Here is an 8,223-nt window from a genome sequence, read left to right as displayed (position 1 = left end):
TGCTGTTTTTGTTGTTTTGTGATTTAAAACAAAATTATTTTGCAACTCTGCCAGCATAACTCTTTTGACTTAAATTGTAAGAAATAAATGTGTAAAATTGCAGAAAAGGTTCAACAATTTTCTTTTCTTGTTGAATACAAAATTTATGCCCTCCTGCACATTTTCCACAGCCATGCAGTGGGCCTGGATTAGAGTGTTTGCCAGGCTGTTCCCCAGGCCTTATGCTTGACAACCCCTGATTTAATTGTTCTTAAGGCAACTTGAACTTACTGTCATGGAGATTGCAGTGGAGATTTTCTTCTGTAGAGTAAAGATACGTAAATTTTAGGCACAAGTCTGGCAGAAGCACAGACTCTTTGGAAGTACAGATATTTGTGTTAAAACATACTCCAGTAAAAGTTGAAGTACTGAAGAGATTTCTTTACTCAAGTATAAGTGAAAAAGTAAAGGCTCTAAAATGTACTCAAAGTAATAAAGTAAAACGAAGCTCCTTGAAAGACAATTCTATTTTTGTACAAAGATAACGGAACCTTGTGCTATATTAATATAATAATCAAATAATATTAGTACATGACAATACAAAAATTATTTGAATCTAAATTATAATTCTAATGAATGTGCTTGCTTTGAATCTGCTTTGTAGGGCATATTTAGTAAAAAAAAAAAAGAACTTTAAAAAAGAACTATTGTCTGTTGTCTGCATCGTAGAGGATGAGTGTGCCTCCACAACTACACAGTTAAATGAGTGCAGTCAGCGGTTACAGTGGGATTCAGGAGGTATGGGAATAAACTTTTTGGGATTTCTTTACTTGGATGATTGAGCATACATTGAGACATAGCTTCAATGGGTTTTCATGTGCTCACTCACTCAGATGACATGTAGTTGTCTACCTCCACAAACAGCTAAGACACGGTTTGTGACAAATGTCGCAAGTCCACAAAAATTGTCAAACACAAACAAAAGTAAATCACAACACAGAACATGAGAGTTTGTAATGAGGCCAACTGACGGAGGAGGAGAGGGACAGGTGCTGCTAGGGCAAGGTAGACGTCACTGACGAAGTCCTTTGGTGCTGCAGGCAGTCACTAGGTATCGAGGGAAAAAATGTGGATCTGTTTGCAATTTGAAGCACCATTGCTGAATTTTGGCAAGTCACCTGGGTCTAGATTTCTAAGCTATTTTATTCGAAATTTCCTGTCTCAGAGTGACGCTAAAAAACTAGTTCATGCATTTATTACTTCTAGGCTGGACTACTGTAAGTCATTATTGTCAAGATGTCCTAAAAACTCCCAGAAAAGCCTTCAGTTAATCCAAAATGCTGCAGCAAGAGTACTGACAGGAACTAGAAAGAGAGAGCAGATTTCTCCTATATTGGCTTCCCTTCACTGGCTCCCTGTTAAATCCAGAATTGAATTTAAAATTCTGCTCCTCACATAAAAGGTCTTGAATAATCAGGCCCCATCTTATCTTAATGACCTTGTAGTACCATATCACCCTATTAGAGCACTTCGCTGTCACACTGCAGGCTTACTTGTTGTTCTGAGAGTATTTAAAAGTAGAATGGGAGGGAGAGCTTTCAGCTTTCCGGCTCCTCTTCTATGGAACCAGCTTCCAGTTTGAATTCGGGAGACAGACACGATCTCTACTTTTAAGATTAGGCTTAAAACTTTCCTTTTTGTTAAAGCACATAGTTAGGGCTGGATCAGGTGACCCTGAATCCTCCCTCAGTTATGCTGCAATAGACGTAGGCTGCGAGGAGATTCCCATGATGAAGCGAGTGTTTCTTCTTCAGTCAACTTTCTCACTCACCCCTCTGCACTGAATCATACCTGTTATTAATCTCTGGCTCTCTTCCACAGCATGTCTTTATTCTGTTGACACTGACACCGCCTCTGTCAGTGCGCCCCAGGGTGGCTGTGGCTACAACGTAGCTTGCCATCACCAGTGTGTGAATGTGTGTGTGAATGGGTGAATGACTGGATATGTAAAGCGCTTTGGGGTCCTTAGGGACTAGAAGGCGCTATATAAATACAGGCCATTTACCATTTACCATGTTGTCCTTCTCTCACCCCAACCGGTCGCGCCGCTCCCTGAGCCTGGTTCTGCCGGAGGTTTCTTCCTGTTAAAAGGGAGTTTTTCCTTCCCACTGTCACCAAAGTGCTTGCTCATAGGGGTCATATGATTGGTGGGTTTTTCTCTGTATGTATTATTGTAGGGTGTACCTTACAATATAAAGCGCCTTGAGGCGACTGTTGTTGTGATTTGACGCTGTATAAATAAAACTGAATTGAATTCAAACAATGGAGTAAAGCCACACAGATGGCTCTAAAACATTTTAGATGTGGTACAAAGTAGTTTTGTCAGTTATGTTAAGGCCAGCTTTTTCTGTTGCTATACATCTTTACTTCATATAAACTCCAAACATTATATAAATGTTTTGGTTTGGTTTCGTCTCTCAAGTCATTGCTGTACTGCAAATTTTCTAGTCTTACTGATCACTGAAAGCACTTTGCACATTTGAATAGACAAAATAATTCAAAATTAAAATTACATCTTTATTTTATTGGGGTTTGTTTTAATATATTATCTGCTGTAGAGATTTATGCCCTCTTTTGAAAAAATGGAACTAAATGATATTTACCTAATGGTCCTCAATCAAGAAATACATTGGAAAAAAATCTTCCAGACTATACCTTCAAATTCTTAAAATACTTTTAAGATCTCCTTTTGCAAGAGTTTCTTAGGTCAATTCTGCCAATCTTGTCCTAATTATTTTTCTGTTGAAGGAATAATGACCAGAAAACAAAATAGCACAAGCAGGATAACTTATAGCATAAACTTCAACAATTCATGACCTTCACATTTGGGTTGGAGTTTAATATATTTCTAAATGTATGAAATTCCAACAAAATCACAAAAAAGGCATGTAAAAACTAAACATGATAATAAAAGATTATAGTCAAAACTTCATAAATTGAGTGGAAATGACAAAAAAAGTAGTTTCTGTTGTTTTTACATGGATTTGTTATTAACTGATATGTTGTGCAATTATGGACCTTTTCACTTGTGCATGACATCTAATTATTAGTATTAGTCAATTGTGAAAAGGTATAATAAGGTAATTTCACAGATTTCACAGTTATATTAGTTGCATATCTTTTAAAATTATTCACTGAAATTGGTAAAACTGTAGAAAATTAATAGATATTGATTTAATGATTTTGAACAATAAATGTTAAATGCATGTAAAAGTAAAAGGTATGATATAAAAATATAACAAAATCTAAAAATATCATTGTACATATAATGCATTTTTCACACTGAAAAAATGCAACAACAACAAAAAATTAACATAAAAAATCATGGAATTTCCACGTGATTATGGAATTTCCAACTTAATGTACTTGAGTTGGACCAGTTAATTAATTAATGATGAATCAACTTATTTACTGCATTTGAGTCCAACTTAATTTATTTGAGCTGATCCAACCGATGCAAATTACATTAGTTTGACAAAAACACTTAATGCTAATAGAAAGCATATGGAAATCCTTTCCATGATTATAAAGGTGATTTAAAGAGAAATTTTTTTGGAGTGATAAACAAAGTCTAGAGTCTGGTTAACATAAAATTTTAATGGATTTCCACTCCCTCCATCCTCTTATCATTACCGGGGTTGCAGGGAGGCATCATGGCATCGGCAAAAAAAAAACTTGCTCGCACCCATGCTGCACCGACATCATGCCAGCACATTTTCGGGATTGCATGGGAACCGATCGGTTTTCTATCGCCCATTTGCGGGGAGTAAAGGCGCCCTCCTTTTGCGAAGTACACCTGCTGCTTGCCACACAGGGAGGAGAGGGCGGGGCAGCGGGGGATACTCTGGCTGGCTGGAGCAGCACCTAATAACCAGGGCCCTGTTTCAGAAAGCCGGTTTAGTGCAAAGTGAGTAAGTATACCCTGAGTTAACGAAAACTCTGGGTTTTCTAAACCCGCTTTCTGAAACAGACCCCAGCTCGCAAAATAAAACAAAATAAAAACAAACCAACAAACTACGGCTGTTAGCGTTGTCATCACGATTAACGCGATTTAAAATTTTAACGCTGTGGTGGACCACTAGAGGGCTCCACTCACACCCAGTGTTGAGGAAATGTGTTGCTGAGTTTTGTGGCGCAATGTGTTCAGTTGATGTGAGGAGAGGAATAAAGCTGGAGTGAGAACTAAGAGCTTCCGTGTCATCTGTGCTTACCTCCACATTGGTGACCCCAGACTCGAACATGTTACAGGTCGAGAGGGATTACCGCTCCCTGGCAGAGAAAGCAGATCGGATTCTTCTCACTACCCACACTTTCGACGTGCACATCCTGGTTACAGACTCGCCAGCTGCACCTCCCCCTGCCTCACCCGGAGCGTTGGATCTTTCACTGACGGCGGAGATCGCTACACGACAGCACTGCAGGAAGAGCCTCTGGTCTACCATCAGCGTTTTGGCGCCAGGGCGCGTCGCTGTCTGCCACCTTGCGTTTTCCTGTCCCAGTTTCCCTGGGCTGGGAAAAAGCGGCAACAGACACTGGCGATACGTAAAGGCTGCTCTTCGTAGAGGACTCGCACTCCAGGAGGTGTTTTCTGGTGGACTCCGGCTCCAAGAAAAGCCTCCTGATTCGGGCTAATGTAGTGACCTCCGGGGATCCTTTTCAGCATTTTCTTTCGGAGTTTCCTTTTTTTTTTTCTTTTTTTTTGCCTGTCCCATTTGGATCTTTAGCCATTAGAATTGTTGTCTGAAGGCCAAGAAAGATGCCAAGCGGATTTATTTTACCAAGTGGATCATCATGGCCTTGCCATATTGGTCCATTTGATTGACCAATATTTTGGAGTTTCCATCGCTGTCTGTCCCTAATTTCTCTAACACGGTAACGAAGCACAGGGTAGAGCATTATATTATATTATATTCCCACTGTCGGGCCCCTGGTGGCCACCTCGATCCTACGACACAAGAGTTTGCAGCCATGGATCGCCTTGGCATTGTACAGCGCTCGAGCAGTGCCTGGGCCTCTCCACTTCACATGTTGCTCAAATCAGACGGTTGGTGGCGTCTATGCAGAGATTTTTGCCGTTTAAATAATGCCACGGAGAACGATCGTTACCCCCACCCCAACATACAGGTTTTTTTCGCCCGTCTCACAGGGACCTTGATTTTTTTCTAACATTGACGTGGTGCCAGGGCATCACCAGGTTCCTGTGCTCGCCAAAAACGTTTCTAAAACCCTAATACCCTCTTTGGTTTATTCGAGTTTTTGCGCATGCTGTTTGGCCTGAAAGGTGCCGCCCAGACCTGTCAGCGACTGACGGACTCTGTCTTGCGCGGGCTGCCTTTCGTTTTCGTGTACCTGGATGATATATTGGTGGCCAGCTACTCGGTGAGCCAGCATGAGTCCCATCTGCTCCAGATTTTTCGGCATTTGGCAGAGCACGGCCTGATCATCAACCCTTCCCAGTGCCAGTCCTGGATTTCCTGGGGCACCGCATTTCTGCTGACGGTGTGGTCCCCTTGCCAGACAGGGTCCAGGCCATTTCGGCTTTTCTGCGTCCCACGTCGATTAGAGTGTTGCAATGGTTCTTGGGGATGATCAATTTTTACAACCGCTTTCTCCCCAGAGCTGCCCACCTGCTACAGCTGCTCTACGCTGCCTTGAAAGGTGAAACAACCAAAGATCTTGTTGACTGGCTCCCGGAAGGCATCCAGGCGTAATCCGCGGCCAAGTCTGCACTGGCTAATGCCACCCGTTTCATTCGGCGGAGATCGCTTTGACCACTGACACATTGGACGTAGCAGTGGGTGCCATGTTGGAACAGCGGGTTTCCGTTGTCTGGCAGCCACTCGCCTTTTTCAGTCGTACGCTGGACGCCGAACGCAAGTTCAGTGTTTTCGACAGGGAGTTGCTGGCCCTGCACTTCGCACACAACGTTTTCATTTTTTGCTTGAGGGTTGCAACTTTACCGCGTACGTTGATCACAAACCCTTGACCTTTGCAATGTCCAAGGTCTCTGACCCATGGAGCGCACGCCAGCAGCGCCAGTTGGCAGCCATTTCGGAGTTTATGACAGACATTCAGCATGTGGCTGGTAAAAGTCCAATCACGTCCCTGACTGTCTCTCCCGCGTTTTGCTTTCTCCCGTGTATGTCGGCGTAGTGTATGTGTGGCGCGATGTGTTCAGTTGATGTGGGGATAGGAATAAAGCTGGAGAATGTCTGAAATGTGAACCTGAAATGTCTCTTTGGGCAATTTTTCCAAAGTTTTTTTATTCTGAGCTCCAGATGGGTTGATTGCGTCAAAAATTTTAATTGCGATAATCGTGATGATGGCTTTAACGCGTTAACGTTGACATCCCTACAACAAACACAAAAACTGAAGACATTATGACAGGGGTGGGCAACTCCAGGCCTCGAGGGCCGGTGTCCCTGCAGGTTTTAGATGTGTCCTTGAACCAACACAGCTGATTTAAATGGCTAAATTAGCTCCTCGACATGTCCTGAAGTTCTCCAGAGGCCTGGTAACAAACTAATCATGTGATTCAGGTGTGTTGACCCAAGGTGAGATCTAAAACCTGCAGGACACCGGCCCTCGAGGTCTGGAATTGCCCACCCCTGCATTATGATATAGACTTATAATTTTCACCGATGTGTTTTCTAAATTCTATCATACACATATGAGTGAGCGAAAAGTGTGCGCCAGGGCCCTCAGTGCGCCTGCTTGCTGCTGCTGCTGTGCTGAAGTCTCACACACAACCTGTCGAAAAGGGGAGGGGGTGTGCTGCTTCCAAATAGTGCACATTTCATTCATAATATTGTCAATCCAAGCCCATTATGTATTAATTATTTTTCCTGGGTTGTGTGAAATCACAGAAAAAAAAAACCTATACAAGGTGTAGATCTATTAGTCTATTAGTTTATGTTGTCGGGTTGGGTGTTGATACTGGAGTGCAAAATTACTGATGGAAGATGGACAAGAAAAGGTCAAAGCCACCAGGTTTAGAAAAAAAAGAGAAAAGAATAGGAGAAACAAGCAAAAGATACAGGAAAGCAGATGTGACTTTGGATAATGGCAGGTATTATGTATCCTGAAACAAGATAACATTCATTAGTAGGAATTGGGAAAACTTCTGTTTACCATTGTTAGCCACTTGGCTATGATAGTAAACAGTAGACTGCTGATGATAGGACAAAGACTGCAAATATTAAAAATGACATCTTGCAGGCGCCCAAGAGCCATCCTAGTCAGATGCTCAATCCACCTCAACTGGCTCCTTTCGATGTGGCAACAGATGCCAGCCTTTGGAGGAAGCTTATTTCCACTTATTTCTTTTGGTCACTACCCATAGCTCATAACTGTAGGTGAGGGTAGGGACATAGACCAAACGGTAAATTGAGAGCTTTGCTTTTATACTAAGCTCTATCGTCACCACGACGAACCAGTACAGAGTCCAATCGCTGCAGACACGGCACCAATCCGTCTGTCGATCTCCCAGTCCCCTCACTCGTGCAACCATCAATTACAGGTGACCTGTTTGTTAACGATTCTGAAAACAAATTAGAGTGCAGATTGAGGAGATGGTTGTTGGATTCTCTCCAAAACCTCGGTGCAATTCTCACTGTCTCATATAGCCTCATTTGTCCCTCACAACCTTCAGGGAACTTAGAATGTTCCTTCATGGTTCCCTGAAGGTTACTGATTGCTGGGTTATGTATTTAAAACAGAGAACTTAGATGTATTAGGAGCAGCTGTTTTTTAGGGATCTCTGCTGATGTTAGGTGTTGCTGCCCTCTGCTGGACTGTGCATTGTATTCAACAGTCTAAAAATAAGATACCCATGTAATCCCTACATGCTATTAAAGGGTGTGAAGACTGAAAACTGCTTCTACTGATTCTGAAACAGCTTCCTCCTGTGAAAGGAACAACTCTGTCCCCAGATGAGTAGACATTTAACTCTCTCTGATCATGCATACTCACACTTTCGATCGGGATCTCTATTAATCAGTCACCTCAACCATTAACTCACAACCACAAGTTTTAACCTGGTTACAATAAAACATCTTTTAATTGTGGAGGGAAAGTTTATTTGTCATGGCTTTCATGGATGAAAGACTTTCTGTTTTCCTTGTTTCCCACATATTTTCACACATTTCCTCAATGGTTATGACATATGTATATTCGGTTCTTTCC

Source organism: Oreochromis niloticus, linkage group LG18 (assembly GCF_001858045.2).
Source record: "Oreochromis niloticus isolate F11D_XX linkage group LG18, O_niloticus_UMD_NMBU, whole genome shotgun sequence".
In the NCBI taxonomy this organism is placed as follows: domain Eukaryota; kingdom Metazoa; phylum Chordata; class Actinopteri; order Cichliformes; family Cichlidae; genus Oreochromis; species Oreochromis niloticus.
Note: the sequence above shows the minus strand (reverse complement) of the source record.